The 19,095-nt window shown below is 43.7% G+C and overlaps 1 pseudogene; it reads right to left on the reverse strand.

Moving 5' to 3' along the window:
* Positions 1-893: 893 nt before the first annotated feature.
* LOC102755899 lies at positions 894-14,072 on the reverse strand (annotated as a pseudogene).
* Between the last annotated feature and the right edge of the window lie 5,023 nt (positions 14,073-19,095).

Genomic DNA, 19,095 nt, shown 5'->3' on the forward strand with positions numbered 1-19,095 from the left:
CCTGGGAGAAGTCTCAGATTATATTTACTTTCACCATGGAAGGTAAAGGCATGTCAAAATTAATTCCAGGTGGATTAACAGAGAAATGTAAAAATGAAACCATAAAAAAAAATCCAAAAGAAAACATAAGGAATCTCAGAGTAGAAAAGAATACTGTAATTTTTTTAAATCAGTGGAAGAAATAAAAAGGGAAATATCAGTAGATTGAGTTATATAAAATGTAAAACATTTTTTGGTCAAAATATCAAGCAAAATTAAAACATAACAACCAGCAATCAAATATATTAAGAGATTTTAAAATGTGAAATGACAAATGCTTTGTAACAATAAAAATGAACAAAAGATAATTCATAGGAACACATTAATAAAAATATTCAAACATACAAGTGACAAAAATGATTATTTAGATGTGATTCTGTGAGTCCATTTTTTAGTTATCAAACGAGTAAAGATTAAAAAGTAATAGTTAACTCTAAGGTACACCTACTGCAGGAAAACAAGCCCTTTCTTGTACGCCTGATGAATAGGTAAATTGACAAAATCCTTTAAAAAAAACTGTCAATGTATATATCAAGAGTCCTAAAAATACTCATACCCTTTGCTCTAATAATGTCATATCACAAAATAAGTGTAGAGGTGCAGACCAATCTATAAAGACTGGGATGTTCACTGCAGCATTATTTATAATACTGAAAAAATGGAGGCAACTTAAATGCTCAACAGACAGCAATCATTAATAACATTATACCAAGAAAATGAAATATTACACAACTAGTGAAATTGTTTTCTTTCTTTTCTTTTTAGTAAAGGGAAACGTAGGGATTAAACATCCTTTTATTTTCATTTGCTTTAAAATATTTTTAAGGTTTAAAAGTGTTTAAAGTCTGTAATTCCTAGTAGGAAAACATCATCTGAATGAATTTCATCCACTGGGTGATCAAAGTTGCTTTTTCTTCAGTGGGGGCTTTATTTGTCAGAGAGGCAAATTTGGCTGACAATTTGCTGATGAGATTCATAACTTTGGGTGCCTCTGATAGTTTGGCATTTTTGCAGGGTTCTGGGCCACATCCTGGAAGTCCACCATGACTTCTGGATCCTGCATGGCTGCAAGAACCTCTGGATCCCTAAGAATTTCATTGAGCTCAGGTATCCCTGCCATTCAGGCATGCCTCCTCCCAGTCAGGCATGCCGCAGGAAAGCCGCCTGGAAGAGACACATTGAGCTCCTGATGTCTTCAGGCTTCTTCTTCCCTCTGGACTCTCTCAGGTTCTTCCGGAGCCTTCTTAACCCTTTCCATTCTTTCTTGGATCACTCACTCTTCACATTTCTACTCATACTTGGATGTTCTGCAGTTTTCTGGGTCCTTGGTTGAACTTCCTTCAGCAATGCACCAGCACCTTCATCATATTCCAGTTCACATGCAAGGGCAGGGCTGCGGGCTGCTTCTTTGCATGGCCCAGAAGCCTGTGTGCTTTCCCTCACCACTTGTCAGGCTGAGCTGAATTGGGATCATTTCAGTTGCTCTGCCACAGTCTCTGATGGCGGCTATTGGTTTCTGTAATTTGGTGAAGGCTCTGGCTCTCTTGGCATACAGAATGGCCAAGTGAGGATTCGGCTCTTTGGCATCTGTGAACAAGTCCATGGCTTTCTGTAGGTCACTGTCATTTAGGGCATAAGTAGCAGCCACTTTTAAATCATTCACCTGATCCATCATCTCCTTGGTTATCTCTACATTTTCATCTTCCATTTCTTGAGGGGCGTGGTGTCTGGTCCAAGCTCCCCTTTGCTGTCAGTTTCTTTTTTTCTTTTCTTTTTTAAAAATATATTTTATTGATTTCTTTCAGAGAGGAAGAGAGAGCGATAGAGAGTCAGAAACATCGATGAGAGAGATACATCGATCAGCTGCCTCCTGCACATCTTCTACTGGGGATGTGCCCGCAACCCAGGTACATGCCCTTGACCGGAATCGAACCCGGGACCTTTCAGTCCGCAGGCCGACGCTCTATCCACTGAGCCAAACCGGCCTCGGCTGCTGTCAGTTTCTAGATCACTTTCCTCATGTGATGGTTTCTCTGTTCTGTGTTTTCCTGCCCTCCTAATATCTGTTTTCTCTTCATTGATATTTTCTTCTGATTTAGTTTTATGAATAGCAGGTGGTGATTCCCCCCTCGTCCCCCCCACCCCCGCACTCCCCTTTCCCCTTCCCTTTGTACTCCCTCCCTCAGGAAGTGGATTTTCTGTGTGCAGAGCTCTGGGATCCTGCTTACACCTTTTCAGGAAGGCCTGAAGCTCAGCTCGCTCATGGTTAGGAGGTCGAGGGCAGGGCTGAGGCCCCATTCCAGGCCCAGCTGCTACAAGAGGGCAGGGGACATCATGTTTTCAAAGAATATACATTGGCATGGGGAAAGTCTCATGATATGATATTTAGTAAAAATAGATACACTTGTGCCATTTTTGAAAAAACATTATGTTTAGAAATAAACAGGAAGGGGAGGGGGTGGGAGAGGTCAATGGGGGAAAAGGGAGACACATGTAATACTTTCAACAATAAAGATTAAAAAAATAAATAAAACAGGAAGAAAACATGCCAAAATGTTAATAGTGGCTATCACTGGTTGATGAATTACAGCTTTTAGATTTTGCTACCTTCCAGATTTTCTAGAATAAACCTGTCTCATGTGATGCAGAGTACAAGTAAGAATGAAATGGAACTAAGTCACAATGTTTACTTCAGTAAGCTGAAGAGCACTGCCCACATGAATTTTTATTTCATTTACTGTCTGTCTATCACTGAGTCAGACAATCCAAAGACCTTTACTAGAATTCAAGTCCCTTCTTGATGGGTTCCCTACCTACTTTTCTTTTTATTTCTTTTTGCTCCCCGCTTATCCTCTGGCCCTCCAGACTCAGACCTCCTGGTCCCCAGACCCTTCTGCCCACCTGGAATTTCTTCAGTGCTGCTCCCTGCACATCCAGGCTCCTGTGGTCACCTCTGTTCCAGAAACACCCTCCCAACCCAGCCTCTGAATTCCTGCAAGCCTTTCTGACATTTCCCTGTCATCTCACAGTCTCCTGTGGGTGCCTGTGGGTTTCTGAAACTAGACTGCAAGTACCCACAGAGTAGCCACCGAGTGCCTTCTGGTTCAGTACGGGGTATACAGGAGGTAGTCTAATACCCAGTAGTGCTCAATAAGTATTGCTGGTTATCTCATTCCTAATCTAATTGTGCCAATACAGTTTACCGCTGTTTGGAAAACATTTTTTGGTATGTCTCCCTTCCATCCCACCCCCTGGAATAAGGTCATTTACGGACCAATGGACAATCGGTGAGCCAATGAGCATCCCAGATGGGATGGAAATTAGGCTTAGTGTCCTCCTCACTCTTTCTGTGCTGTTTCTAGATCTCCATGATGGTGAGAAATCACTTTCTATATTAACTCCAGGGAGGCGCTTATGGTAGACCCCTCTCCTTTTAACCTTGCAAAGGAGAGGTGATTATAAAGCATAAAGACTTCTTTTTTACTACCCTTTAAAATAAATGAAGTCATCCTTCAGTTTAGTTACTAGGGTTTTAGGGAGGGTGGGGCCTACCTCACAGAGCCAATGCCAGCTGTGTTTATACTGGAAATACGGGCTGGAATGGTGGCAGGAACTGTTGGCCACAAGATATAGACAAGAGGTCATAGACAGACTATTCTTGGGGTGGGCAGGCAGCACACACAGGCACTGGGCTGAAGGTGAAGCCAGAAGCCAGGGGTGGGGCTGGAGATGGATTGACTCTGGAAGCTCATGACATACAGGCTTTGAGATCCATCACTTGCTCAGGTCCTTAGAGGAGCCCGAGCAATTTTATAGTTAAAATTGCCAAAATGCTAAGTTGATTTATTGTTTTAGAGTGGTCACCCCCAAGTTACATAAGCTTTAGGTCCTACAAAAATGTGGGTTGGCATCTGGTAGAACTCTGGTGGTTGGAGTGCCTGCCTCAAAGTAGGGCTATTCAAGCGATGGCAGCTCATCAGAAGTGCTGCCAGAGCGTCTGATTTTGCAAGAGCAGCAGGGAATCCAGGTGTTTGTACGAAATCACCTACATTTTAAATGTTGGCAACTTAAAGCAAAAACAATCTTCGGCCGAAACAAGTCTTATCTATCGGCTCAAGTGAGCCCGTGGGCTGCCAGGCCGTAATTTCTGGTTGTTTGAGCCCGTAGGAATTACAGCATTGCCAAATGCTAAGGATACCTGTATGGCAGGTACATCTGCCCTCCTTGTCCTCTGCACATTAAGAACAGGTTTGGCCAGGTCTAAACCAGGGAGCTGTGCTCTTTTCCACGGCTGCAGCCAACAGCCAGACATTTTCTAAGTGTTTGCCACTGTTACAGGGCAGGGAGCTAACCAAGGCTGTAGATGAAAGAACTGGTATAAATTCATTCTCACAACTGGCAAAGCCAACTGATGCATGCGGCCCACAGACAGTAATGCAGCAGCAAAGTTACCTAGAACATTTGAGGACAATGAAGGTAGTAGCTATTCTTCCAGGCACAGATTGGTCCGGAAGGTGGCTACTTTGTGCTCCCTTGTAGGGCTGCAACCAATGATGATTGGAGGGCTTTATCTAACTGCTTAAAGGGACAGCAAGTCTCTTATCTGTAACTCCCAAATCCTCCGGAGGCCATGCAATCCATCATTTCATAACTGTGACTTTCCACAATATGAACCCCCTTGAGAGACTATAAAGGGTCCCCCAAATGAAGGGGATTTCTCCTGGGCACCATTTTATGTGCAGAGTGCGAGTGTTACCCTCCAGGGGTAACAGAGGACATCGGGTGGGGCCACAGGCTGGGATTTGAGGCAGAACATGGTAGTAAAGTCATGGGGCAGGGGTGGTAAAGAGAGAGAGAGAGAGAGAGAGAGAGAGAGAGGGAGAGAGAGAGAGAGAGACTGAGGAATGAGGGGTGGCCAGTGACAGCCCTGTGGGTGTGCCTGTGCTGTCAGCTCAGACTGGTGATAAAGCTGCTTGGAGAAGCTGCATTTTGATCACTAATTAGCTTGTTATGCGATCTGCTCTGCTTTGCAGTCACTCTGTGGCTCTGGGGCTGCAGCTTGGCTTGCAACTTATCAGTTGTGGTGACTAAAAGTGTCAAGAGTGGAGCCACAGCCAAAGGGGACCTGTTGTCTAAACGCTGCTTCTCAGGTTCCGACAACGGCAGAAACTGAAGCAGGGGAGGGGAAACCCAGAGAGTGCAGGGGGCATCGCAGCATGTCTCCTGCGGACATCAGGGAACCTTGCTCTTGTGTCTGGGCTCCTTCTGGGATTGGACCTGTCAGAAAGAGAGAACCATCCCTCATCACTACCCAGAGATTTAGCAGAACACTCCCACCCCTACTGACACTTGCATCTCCCCATGGTTTGTTCTGTTCTAACCTCTTTATCTTGCCTCTGAGGCTCTGGGTCCGGTTATCTCAGGGCTGAACCTGGGCTGTCTAGTCCAGACTTCTGGTCTAGTGACCTTCCAACTACATCCTACCCTTCCCTGTGCAGGATCATAGGGCTTCTGTAAGTTGGGGACAGGAACCAGAGGCCCCAGGGAGGCTGTTTTGGTTAGAATGGGGGGATGTGCCCTAGCACTGTGACTATTTCAGGGTCATCGTCACCTTTTCCTGCTCAATAGGGCTGGTGTTTAGGTCCAAGCACAGGGTTGTGCTTCTTGAAAGGACTCAATACACTGTAATTTCATATAAGTCCATTTTCATCCTACGCTTAAATAAACTTTATATTGTTAGAACCTGCAGCGAATAATGTATCATAGGAGAAGGTTAAATAAATAAGATGAAGTTTTTCTTTTTCCTAATAAGTTAGACAGTCTGTCTGACACCTCCGTGGTAGTCGATATTCTTGCTAAGTGCTTGGTAGAAGTGCTTCACTTTGTGAGAATTCACTCACTCACAAATTAATGTAGACTTCCTGTCATAGCTTGCATTGTCCTCATCTTATCTTCAGCTGGAACTTGCTGATTTGTTTGCTTTTATGAGTTAAAAATCCACTCTTCTCGCCCCTCTGGTTTAAATGGCATATTTCATCATTCTAACTTGTAGCATTTAGAAGTGTTTTGGAAACAAGGGGTGTTTCTGCTTACGTAAAAAGAGAGCTACTTAAAACGTGATGTGGGCTGCCACTCACTGGAGGAGAGTGGGGCAAGTGGAAAAGCAGCAGAGTCCATGCTGAGGCTCTGAGAACATGAGGAGAATGCCGCAGTCTGCCACAGATGCTCTAGGGCAGGGGTGGGCAAACTTTTTGACTCGAGGGCCACAATGGGTTCTTAAACTGGACCGGAGGGCCGGAACAAAAGCATGGATGGAGTGTTTGTGTGAACTAATATAAATTCAAAGTAAACATCATTACATAAAAGGGTACGGTCTTTTTTTTCAATAGTTTTATTCATTTCAAATGTGCCGGATCTGACCCATGGCTGCTCTAGGGTCACAATTTCACTTTGGTTTCATTGCTTACAATTTCTCTACATTGCACCTAAGTGGATTTAAAAAAAAATTGTGTTGCTTGAGATCTGTTGGACTCTTGAAACTAAGTTGATGTCAGTCATCAGTTCTAGAAAATTCTTGACTATTATCTCTTCAAATATTGCCTTTGTTCCAATATCTCTTTCCACTCTGGTTGCTGAATTAAACATATGTTAGACCTTTTAAATGCATCTTCTTTTTAAATATTTTCCCACTTTTCAAGACGAATTCTGCATAGTTTTTTTCTGACATATCCTCTAGCTCACTAATTCTCACTGCAGCATGTCAGCTGTGATAATCTGCTGTGAACCCAGTCATTGGGTCCTTTAACATCAATGATTATATTTCCCAGTTTGAGAATTTCTATTTGGATCTTTAAAAAAAATTTTATGTTATTTTTTATAGTTTCCAGTTCCCTGTCAAAATTTACAAGTGCGGCATTTATGTTTCTGAATATTGTAAGTAGAGTTGTTTTATAGTCTCTGTCTAAGAATTCCCATTTCTAAGGTTTTTCTGGGCCTGTTTCCACTGTTGGCTGTTTCTACTATTCTTGCTTATAATGTACTGTTTTCTTGGGTGTTTCAATTCTCTTAGTGAGCATTAGTCATTAAAACACACACACACACACACACACAGTCATACACTGCAAAACAATGTTTCAGTCAACAAGGGACCATACATCCAATATTGGTGCCTTGTAATTATAATGGAGCTGAAAGATTCCTGTCGCCTAGTAATGTTTAGCCATTATGATGTCATAGTGCAATGCATTAGTCATGTGTTTGGGGTGATGCTGGTATAAACAAACCTACTGCCAGTCATATAAAAGTATAGCACATGCAATCATGTAGAGTACATAATACTTGGTAATTATCCTATATAATAAAGAGCTAATGTGTTAATTAGGCTGAGCAGCAGAACGACCATCTGGAGGACCTTCTGGATGAAGCTGGGGCTGTGAGGGCCGAGCCCTTTGCACAAATTTCGTGCATCAGGCCTCTAGTATTCAACAACCATGTTACTAGTTTATGTATTTACTATACTATACTTTTTATCATTTTAGAGTGTACTCTTTCTACTTATATATACAGATCTTTGCTGTAAAACAGTATGTTGTGTTATGCCGGCAGCAGCCTCAGACCTCTCCTGTTTACTGCATCTCTTGATTGCACCATTTTCTCTTGTGCTTGCTTTGATCTCTTGCCATTTTGTACAGTAACATGTTGTATAGGTTTGTAGCCTGGGAGCAATAGGTTGTGCCATGCAGCCTAGGTGCGTAGTGGGCCATAGCACCCAGGCTGTGTAGGTGCACTCTATGATGTTCACACAGTGATGAAATTGTCTAATGACACATTCCTCAGAATGTATCCCCATTGTTATGTATATGTCATGTTTGTATTATGCCTACATGAATAATGGTAGAATATCCTTCTAGAGAGGCTTTTCACTCATGTCTTCCAGGTGCTGAGGGCACTTCCCATCTGAAGCCACCTTAATCCAAGTGTAAAGTTTAAGATTCCCAGGACTCAGTGATGAAGTGAACCTGTCTGTAGCCTGAGGGATACATATCCCACTCCCCACCCCCACCCTCACCCCCACCTGGGCTTAAAATGGAGAGTGGTTTATTTGAATCCCCAACTTGGGCAGGCTTGGGGCTTTGGCCTTGTGAGGCTATTAAAACAAGATCTTATTTTCAAAGTTGTTTTCTTTCCAGATAGACAAAGGCCTTTGGAAAAAAGCTTTGTGGGCTGGATAACCTTTCTTGGGTTTGTCTTCTCCTAGATTTGGCAGGTATTTGTTCACTACCTTTTTATTGCTTTGATGATTTTAAGAAAATTAAATATATATCATCCAGCTTTTTAAGCTGCCTTTGGTGGGAGCGTTGATCTGAATTACTTGGTCTGCCCTTGCCAGAAGTGAAAGTACCAGATGATCTAGGTCAGTGGTCAGCAAACTGTGGCTCAAGAGCCACATGCAGCTCTTTGGCCCCTTGAGTGTGGCTCTTCCTTAGGAGTACCCTAATTAAGTTAATAACAATGTACCTACCTATATAGTTTAAGTTTAAAAAATTTGGCTCTCAAAAGAAATTTCAATCATTGTACTGTTGATATTTGGCTCTGTTGACCAATGCGTTTGCTGGCCACTGATCTAGGTTCAGATCCTGGTCTGTCACTTCCTAGCTACCTGATGTTGGCCAAGTCTGTTGCCTCACCTACCAGATATGTTCATTACACTCTAGCTACTTGGCAGTGTGGCTATGAAATTAAAATGTGAACTTTTTTTTGGTAAAGTGGTATAATAACATGTTCGTTTATTATCTCTGTCCCACATTAGAATGTAAGTTCCAATAGGATGGCAAATTTATTTTTTTTCACTATTGTTTCCCCAACAATGCCTGGTGCATAGTAGATGCTCAATAAACACTGGGTAAAAACAGTTGCTTGGAAAGATAACCAAGGACTTAATCCAAGTTCATGATTTTAAAAGAAAGATGTATTAGAAAAATGTACTCTTAGGAGTTAAGTTCAAACCTTTGTAACAGCTTCTACTATTTAGAAGATCCGATTCCCTTTTATTATTTTATAAACCTAGTTGTTAGATCGCAATCTTTGTTATTTTGTTTTAGTTCTTCACTTGGTATTATTTTGACTAGAGTCTTTGCCTTCAGTGAAAGTATCCTATTTCACTGCTTTGTGAAAACATGGTCCAGACCTGCTGAAAGGCGGGAGCTTAGGGCTATTATAGATAATGCCGGCTTCTCTGTTTGCTGAGGACAGTGAAAAGGATAAAACGTGTCTATTGTCGAGCCTCTGTTCAGGCTTATTTCAAAAGGAGTAGGTCTTTGAGTGCTTGAAGCCTGGCATTTTCTATATGATGAACAAAATCAATAAAAACTGATCCCGAGTCTCCCAGAGGGAAGCTCGGGCTGCTTCCACAGCAGATCAGGGAAGGGGGTCGTGCAATACAGAATGAATGCAGGGTCACTGTTACATCCTAACCATTAACTTACACATTTCCTTGGACAAAAAATTATTCTAATAAAAACTCTATCAATTATTGTGGCCACAGACACATTTTTTAAACCAAGGGGTGATTTAAAGGTGATAATATGATTTATCTTAAGCCATAGAAGGTGGGGTGCTTGATGACCTCATTCCATACTCCCCTGCAGCTTTTAAGAGAGATAACTAAAATAATTTTGTAATCAGAATGACTAAGTATCCCAAACATGCTTTTATTTAATGTTCAAATGATTGGGTGAAAAAGTCACTCCAACAATAAGATCTACCATTTATTGACTGCCTTTGTGTTAGATGCTCTACAGTTATTAGTTAACTTTCTTAGAACAATCTAGTAAAATAAATACTATTGCATTTTCATTTTCCAGATGGAAATGGAGACTGAGACAGGTTATGCAACTTGCCCAGCGGTTAGAGAGTGGCCGAGGCAGACCAATGCTGCTGCACCAGAGCCAGGCTCTCTCACTGCTCACTGCCCTCCCACTTCTCTTTCCACTGCAAGAGAAACCGGCCTTTCCCATTGCCAGGAGCTCTTCAAGCTGCCCTGTTTGAGCTTCCCCTGGCCCTGGAGATTTGGGTGTTTATTCAATTCCATGTGTTTCTTTAGGACCCAGCACTACTTGCCCCAAGGGCTGCGGGCTAGGCACAAGGGCTATGAGAGATGACATCTACCTTTGGGGGCTCAGTGAAGAGGTTAGACATCTGTGAAAACAGAAACAAACCACGGGAATGGCCAATGGGATGATATGATCAATAATTACGATGGGTATCCAGGAATAGGAGGATGGTGGTGGTAGCTGAGAGAGGGGAGCCCTGACCAGTTCATCTCTCAGGACATGTGGAGACCAGGATCGGAAAGCCCCATTTAACAGATATAAAAGCTGAGATAAAGCCTCCCTGGTCCTTGAGAATATCCTTTTGAATTAGCACCCGGAGCCAAATTCAATGTACTTAGTCTTTCCCCAGTGTGCTGGGATGGCGTACGCCTGGGAATCGGGGTGGGAAAGCAAAAGGTAGGAAACTCTGTGGGCTAGCAGCCATTTGCCCCTTCTCTCTCCCATTTGCCATTTGTCATTTGTGGGGAAGGTTGGGAGAGGAGGAGATAGCAGGTGGAGGAGGAGAGCACCTCAAACCCTCCTTCCTCCTGGTTCACTTCTGAATTGAACCTGAGCTCCTGCCCTCTATGAGCCAGGGACACTGGTTTCTGGTGAACAGGCTGCTGCAGAGGGTCAGATGAAAAGGTTGGGCACAGTAACAAGAAAGTTCCAGTGTCTTGTCCAAGGGTACACGTCAAACCAGGAACAGAAGTCAGATCTTCAGCCTGCCAGTCTGGGATGCCTCTCTAATAGTCTGTGTGAGTTCCAGACTCATCCAGCACAGGAGGCAACCATGGGCTCAGCCTCTCATCAAAACCCTCAGTAATGGGGTTGAGGGAAACAGAAGTTTTTTTTCATGAGCTCATTCCAGTCAGAATGTGTCCAGATGCCCAAATATTTGATTTGAGCCTGGTTGCTAAGAGACCTCCCACTGGGACCCAGCTGCCTGCGGGCAGGAGGGCGGTATTGGCATCACTTCAGCTTTCTGCCAATTTATTTTGAAACCAGAAAACCTGGAACCTCAGCCTCCTCAAGGCAGCCATGGGGAGAGGAGAGATCTGAGTCAGCCAAGCACCAGAGGGAAACACCCCACTGACCTTCTGCCAGGGACCTATAGGAGGATTTAGGATAGAATTCCTACACAGCGATTGCTAACTTGGTGTGAAATATGCTGGATTGTAATGAAGAAAAAAATCAAAGCTCTGTGCTTGGTCATGCAGGGGACATCTTGGAGCAACCTCAGGGACAGTGCTGGATTTCTGACTTATAACTGGGCGTTGGGAAGGCTGCCTCAATTAAAAATAAGAGCCACACACCCAGAGTTTGGGGTTTTCATTGCTGGTGACTTAAACTCCCTAAGGGAATGCCAGAAGCAAACATGTTCTTGATAAGGCTGTGAGGGGTCAGGCCAGGGTGATAGTTGGGGAAACCCCAATTCCTCAGCAGAAGGCAGACAGCTGAACATAATAGGCTCACCATCCTTACTGATCCCCGTGAATAGCTGTCACTGCTTTCCCACACAACAGCAGAAGAGGACCCCCAGGCAGGGCCCTGGCCCTGGTGCCATTCTCAGAACCAGAGAGGATCTAAACAGGCCTCGACTTTTTCTAGGGTATTTTGTTTCTGAATTTGGCTTTAGTACTTATTTATAAACTAGGGGCCCAGTGTACAAATTCGTGCACATTGAAAGGAACTGTGGGCTGTGAGGCTGCCGTGGGCACAGGGGCGGGTCTCAGCTCATCCTCCGTGCCCTCGTCTGTCCCCTCCTGCTGTGCCCCCAGTCCCCTGTCTGCTGGCAGCCCCGCTCTCACCACTGTGGCTCCCATGTGCTGATGGAGCCGGCCCAGCTTGCACCCACTAACAGCATCAGCAGCAGGTGCAAGTGGGACCAGTGCTGTCAGAGGGTATGAGCAGGGCTGGCGCTGTCAGTGGGTGCGAGTGGCAGCTGCTGCCCTGATCGCCCCTTAGGAGCAGGGGAAGGTGGAGAAGCCCTGAGGGGCGATCGGGGCCCGCAGCTGCTGCTTGTACTGGCTAATGGCGCCGAGCTATTAGGGCCTGGGTGCCAGCAGCAGGTGTGAGCGCCAGGCGCAACCCCAGTGCATGAGAGCAAAGAATTTTCAGTAACCACCAGAGGCTTACCCCGATGATAGCGACTAGTGCCCTGCCTTGGTCTGGTGCTCCTGCTCACCTGCTCCACTATCCCACAGTGGCTGATGCCCACCATGTTCCACATGTGCCCCCTGGTGGTCAGCGCACATCAGAGCAACCAGTTGTTTGGTTGTTCGGTTGTTCCACCATTTGGTCTATTTGCATATTAAGGTTTTATATATATATAGATGTTTTTATGTGAGAAACAGATTTTGCTCTCAGGATTTTTAGTTGAGATTGTAATTTGGTGTGTAAAAGTCATGGATGGTTACTCTGGGCCTTCACCCAAAGCCTTCCTTTCTGTATTATCGACTCGGAGGTAGTACAGTCAGGTAGGTTTTGCTTTTGGCTAGAGCTGTACTGTGGGCTCCATTCTCCTCTGTGCAGACTTGTGCCCTTGGCAAGTTCTGATGTCTCAGTGTCCTCACCCATCAAAAGTCATCTAGAAACAAGTGTTTGTCAGGTTTGAGAAGAGCAGGCAGTAGTAGCTGGATGCTTGGGAAAATCAGCTGGGAGGAGGAAGGAGGTTGAAATTAAGTCTGGAAACAGCAAAGGGATGAGATTGGGGCTGAGCCCAGTGTTAAGTACATGATAACCAATTTCTATTCATTCTTGATTTGCTTGACTAAAAAGAAAGATGAGAAAGGAGGTATATGCCCAGTTCCATGAAGAGAGGACTTGAGTGAATACTTTGAATGTAATGCAGAAAATAAGGGGGAGTCACAAAAGCATCACATGGGTTTTATGGTTCTAGAAGGCATCCAATCAGCAGGTAATACAAGTTCCATCTTGCAGACCAGGGAAAAGATATCCTTCAGAATTGAAATATACCTAAATCCAGAGAGAAGAACCTTTAGTGAAGCAAGTTTTTGCTGTTAAGTCTGTGTGCTGAAGAAATTTGCAAGAGATATTTAAATTTGTACCCCATTCTACCTCACTGGTTAAATATACCACATCATCCGAATGATTTGTTTTCGTAAAAGAAGCTATGACATCACAAGGGCTGCGTTATGGTGCCATCACAGGATCCCTTAGGCACCTATCCAAGAGAAACAGCCTCTCACTTTGAATACAAATATCCTCGCCAACGAAGAACAGTGGCAGGCAGGAGGAGAGGGCACTCCAAGAAGATAAATGCGCAGACGGAGGGCCAAATCCTACGTGGAGATGCTGAGTGTTCCATGAGGTATTCAGCCAAAAGCTGTCTCTCAGTGTTTCAATAGTGATAAATGACAAAGCCTGGGGTAAAAATAAACCTAATTCCAACGTGGTTTCTGGCTGGTTCAGTGGGAAACAGTGTTGTTAACCTTGAGGGGAGCGCAGAGCTGAGATTTGGAAGCTGGGCCTCTCCAGGGAGGAGAATGACTGGGGAGGCAGAGGAGCTCCAGAGTCATGCAGACCCCAGTGCCTCACTCTGCCCTTTGGCGTCCTGTGTATATGTAATTAGGAGAAAGGCTCTTCTTGAGGCCGTTAGTGAAACATCTTTCCTAATGTGTCAGCCTAAGGCCCGCGGTTGCATCAGGTGGAACACATACATTGTGTCATGGTGTAGTCAATACCCCCGAATCCCACACAGTCCTGTCCATCTGGGGTACAGATTCCACAGACGCCACAGTCTGTGAGCCCTGGAAAGAGCAGTTGGGCCAGGAACGCTGAGAAGCACTGAACTGAATTTTTTGCCCGGTTACTTGAGTGGATGCTTTGCCCACAGGTTTCCTCTGTTTTTAGAAACACTTGGCGAAACAGAAGGTCCACGGTGGCTTCCAGGGGCACTTTGTCAACTTGAAGGAGCATATCCTTAAAAAAAAAAATTAAGCAGCAAGCCACTTGCTTTCGTAAAAATATTGGTCTCCACTTGTATGCATATGACTTAAATATAAAAACTGTATGTTTCTGGTGACAGATCTTTAGTGTTGGTTTGGAAGAGCCTATGCTCACAGCATGAAGGGGTCATGCATGAGCAGGATCTGGCTCATTGATAGGTTTTCCTTCAGCTAGGAAACCCCTGCTGGAAACAAGAATCTGTAACAGTCCAAGATTACTATCAAATGCATCAATTTGGAGGAAGTTTTGTGGGTGGGTGTGTTTTGGGTAGGGTATTTTTTCTTTTTAAATCCTTCATTTTATAATCTAAGAAAAAACCCCAAAGAGCCAGATGTAACAGCTATTATAACAAAGAGGCATACTATTAATACCCCATGTTTATTGAGGGCTTTTCTCCTAAGTCCATAGTGCTTTGCGCATGTTATCTCATCTATCCCCATATGTTGTCCTCATTTGAGAGAAAGGCCTGGAAAATGCCTGAAGTCAGGGAGTGTGGGAGACAGCAGATGAGATCTGGATTCTTTTTTTTGAACAGCACCTTGCTCCGGTTCCAGCACCAATATTGGAACACTGATAGATGCTTTTCACCCAAGTTGTATTTTAAAAATCCCCTCTATCACACCCACTTTTGCTGTAGCCCTAAAGCAAAAGCCTGAACATGGAAACAGCTCACACCAGGCCCACTGACAAACCCAATTACTTGTTGGCTTATTTCCTGTGCCAGGCTGTTTGCAAAGTCACTTTTGCATGGCGTATCCACCTGCTCACCAGTAACGCGATTCCAGGGCCTCAGCTCCATTGGACTGGAGTTAGCGCTCAGGGAACTGCCCCTGACTGTCTCTGAGACTGACGTCTACATAGATGCCCGAGTAGTAAGAGAGCATTTCAGAAAGCTTGGTAGTTAGTTTGTCTTTGGCACATCCTTCGGTCTTCACCCCAGGCTTAAAGATTCCTTAATGAGTAGAAGTTGAAATCTATTGCTAACTTCAAAAGTAGGAATGTTGGAAGTGATACTGCAATTTTCCCTGGAGCTTATTGACTGGATTCCTTCAAGGTGTACAGTGTTCTGTTGTGGTAAGGTTGTGCCCCACCAGGATTTGAGGAGAGGAGCCCATACAATTTCTGTAGGTGACAGAGCCATTTTGGAAATTCCAGGGTAGGAGGGAAGGGTGGATGATTTAACCCTGCTTGTCACAATTGTTGAAGCACTTAAAATTTTTATTCTTGGGCTCAAAGGAAGGACAGTCAAGGGTTTATGAAAACAGATCCTTCAAGTTTCCTCCAGGCCCTCTGTCTTCCCCTCTCTGCTTACTGAGCTCTACCTGTCCCATCCTCCACCCTCCATAACACCACTTCTGAATATGTCTCCTTCTGTGGTACCTCTGTGGTGGTCATCAGTGCTCTTTGCAAAATAGATTTGGCTTTCCCCTTTCAGGATACATCAAATTGCACTTCCTGGCCCCCTGTGGTTGGGTGAGGCTGTCACTAGCTCTGGACAATAACTTGTGAGTGGAAGTAATGTGTGCCCCTTCCAGGGCAGAGCAATTAACTGCTGGTGCAAGACCTGCTGGATTTCCCTCCCCGAAGTGACCAGCAAAGTTCAAGATGGTGGCTGCTTTGAAGCAAACCATTGAGTTTGGGGTCCCTCACCCTACTATTCTGATGGACACACCTTTCTTTAATTGTTTACCCTTCACTCACACTTTTCCTTGAACCACGTCCAGCAAGACTAGTGGTGAACCTAAGGAGGGGTGGTGAAGGATTAAAAAAAACAGACAAGAGAATACAGTTGGAACCAGGTGGGATCACTGTGCCTGGATGAGGACACAGTGACACAGCCTGTAAGCTGAGTCTTTATTTTATAGTCAGATCATACAAAGCGAAACAAGGGCAAGATGTTTACAATGTTCATGCGAATTTTAAATCTGCTTCTTTCCTGTTGTTGCCATTCTCTGAACTCTATTAAGCCTTGTTTAGGCAGCACTTGCTGCACCCCCTGCAGCCCACATCCCTTACCTAGCTAGGACTGCAGGATCGGATTATAAGGTCAAGCTTACAACCATAGACTTTTGACATAATTGTGCTGGGAGGGCTTTGCCCTCCAAGCTGGGACTTGTATGTGGCTTTGCCACAAGTCAGTCTGAGGCTTGAACCTGTCCAAACGCTGTAGCCACTCTCCACATTTCCTTCTGCTTGAAATTTGTACCCTCCCTTCTCTGCTTGGCAAATTCTTACAGATCCTTCCAGATGTAGTTCAAAAGTTCTCTTTTCTGTGAAGCCTCTTAGAACACCTCCAGGAAGTTGGACCCCCTCTAATCTGTGCTTCCCGATCACCCTCTGTGCAAAACTCCACTCTAGCCTTCATCACACTTTATTCTCACTTTTTACATGCCTGTCTTCATCTCTTAGACACTGAACATCTTGAGAGCAGGTACTGTGCTTCGCTCATTTTTCTCTCCAAAGTGTCCATTTCAAACAGAGAAACTCAGGCACTTGGATGGGTGACGGACATGATGAAGGTCAGCCCACTTGTGTTACAGCTCATTGTCCCACTGTCCCCGCATATACTAGAACTAGTAATTTACCAAATATTGGAAGACATTTCTTAAAATTGATCTCTCTTCTTGCTTTAACACTATTTAAGTAGCAGTTATAGTTAAAAAAAAGTTTTTGCTTTTTTATAAAGATAAGGGGATTAGGAGACAATCACTCTTCATGGGCAATTTTTTGAGGTCATTGTGGCTGGTTGCTCAGTCCTGGCTCTATTTATATGAAACAGCATATTTATTGACTCAATGCCCTCAATTTTTGTTAATGTGTTTATGTACATCATCAAGTGTACCTCCCCCAGTTGTTTGGAATGTACCATTAAGTTAAAGTATATTGAGATTCTATTTCAATATCTATTATAGATCCTGTTCTGGGTAAAAAATCAGGGGTGGTCCCATTTTTATTTAGGCCTAGTTCCCCATATAAGAGGCAGCATATTTACTGTTTTTAGTGTCCTTACTTCTATGAATGCACCTGTGTATATTGCCAAGTGTACTTTGAGTTAAGAATAGACTCTTAATTCTAACATGAACTGACAAAATTGTGTATCACTGTCAGTTATAGAAGAAGCAAAATCTGGGTCTGAGAATGTCAAGAAAGGCCCCGCACTTGTTTCAGGTCTAAGGTAGAAAGGTAAAGGCATTAGCCCACTAGGTAATTATCCGATGGGAGATGTTCTCTTGAGGTTTGAAAAAAATTAAACTAAAAGAGCCCAACTCTCACCTCCAAAAAAGTACATTTGTGGATTTAGCAGTCATTTGATTCTCCTGTTTTGGCTTTTAAAAACTCAATTCTCCTCTTTTTTTTTTATTGACTTAGGGTGAGGGGAAAACAGTGCAATATACAGATCATGTATCATAGAACTCTACACGAGAAACCTATACAATCGCATTAACCAGTGTTATTCCAATAAATTCAATAAAATAAAATAACTAAGAAGAAGATTATTTTAACATTGTGATGGACATCTATTGTGTTTGCCTGCTCAAAACCCACTCCTTCTCCTCCTCATAATAGCTTCTCAGGGTTTATCTGATGACTTGGAGTAACACTCTGCCAGAGGATTATAGTGCACTAGTTAGGAACAGGGCTCTGGAGCCAGGCCGCTTGGCTTTGCTGTGTGACCAGGGGTGTGTGACATAATCTTTCTAAATCTTGGTCTCCTTTTCCTTAAAATGGAAATAATGATATTATCTACTTCATAGAATTGATGTGAGGATTAATAAAAGAAAAAAAAAGTACTTAGAACAAGGCCTAATAAGTATTAGCTATTATTATAACATTTTAACATGACAATTTGACTTCCTTAGGGATATTATAAACATATCTTCTCTCATTGACTGTGGCTATAGAAGTCTCTAACAGGTTCATCTATTTTTTGACTCAATACATGACTTTTTTTTTCTTTCTGAGAAAACAAAAGGATTATTTCTTAGAAGATGAGTAGTTTTACTAGGGCATGTCTTAATAATGATCACCCCTATATTTTCTGGTACTTATGTGCCTCTTCAATCTGTAGATTAAAGTCTTTCTTCATTTATGGAAAGATGTTATTTCTTGAATAATGTCTTTCAATATTTTTTGTTCCATTACTTCAGTCTCTTCAGAAGGGATAACATTTCCAAATATATTGAATTTCTTTTGTGTTTCATATAATTTTATAGCAGATATTTGTTTCCATTCTATTTTCCCACTACAGTTGTCCCTTGGTATTTGTGGAGGATTGGTCCTAGGACCCCCCCATGGATACCAAAATCTGCAGATGCTCACATCCCTTATATAAAACTAGAGGCCCAGTGCATGAATTCGTGCATGGGTGGGGTATGGAGGAGGAGATGGCGGAAGGTTGTCTAGCAGGCCTGCCCCTGATAGGGCCCAATCAGGGCCAGGCTGGCTCGGGGGAGGGACTGTGGGTGATTGGCTGGTAGGCCCTACCCCTGATTGGGGTTGGGGGGACGGTTGGGGGTGGGGCTGGCTATGGGGAGGGGCTGTGGGCCAGTTGGCCCCACCCCCAAAGGGAGTAGTGGGGCCCGGTGGGAGAGGCTGATCAGGGGCGGGGCTGGCTGGGGGGAGGGGACGTGGGAGGTTGGTCGGTGACCCCACGCCCTGATTGGGCCAGTTGGCTGGCTGCAGTGGGCATCATAGCGACTGGTCATTCCGGTCATTTCAGCGGTCCGGTCACTGGCTATATATATATATGGTACAGTATTTGCCTATAACCCTGGCACATTCTACCATTTAGTTTGTCATCTCTAGATTACTTATAATATCTAATACAATGTAAGTGCTATGTAAATAGTTGTTATACTATGTTGTTTAGGGAATAATGACAAGAAAAAAAACCCTGTGCATTTCAGTACAGATGCAACTGTCATAGGCCTAACTAACTATATTTCCTATAGTGCATGTCAGCAACATGGTAACTTTAAAAAAATATATTTTT

Source organism: Myotis davidii, unplaced genomic scaffold (assembly GCF_000327345.1).
Source record: "Myotis davidii unplaced genomic scaffold, ASM32734v1 scaffold749, whole genome shotgun sequence".
Classification (NCBI taxonomy): domain Eukaryota; kingdom Metazoa; phylum Chordata; class Mammalia; order Chiroptera; family Vespertilionidae; genus Myotis; species Myotis davidii.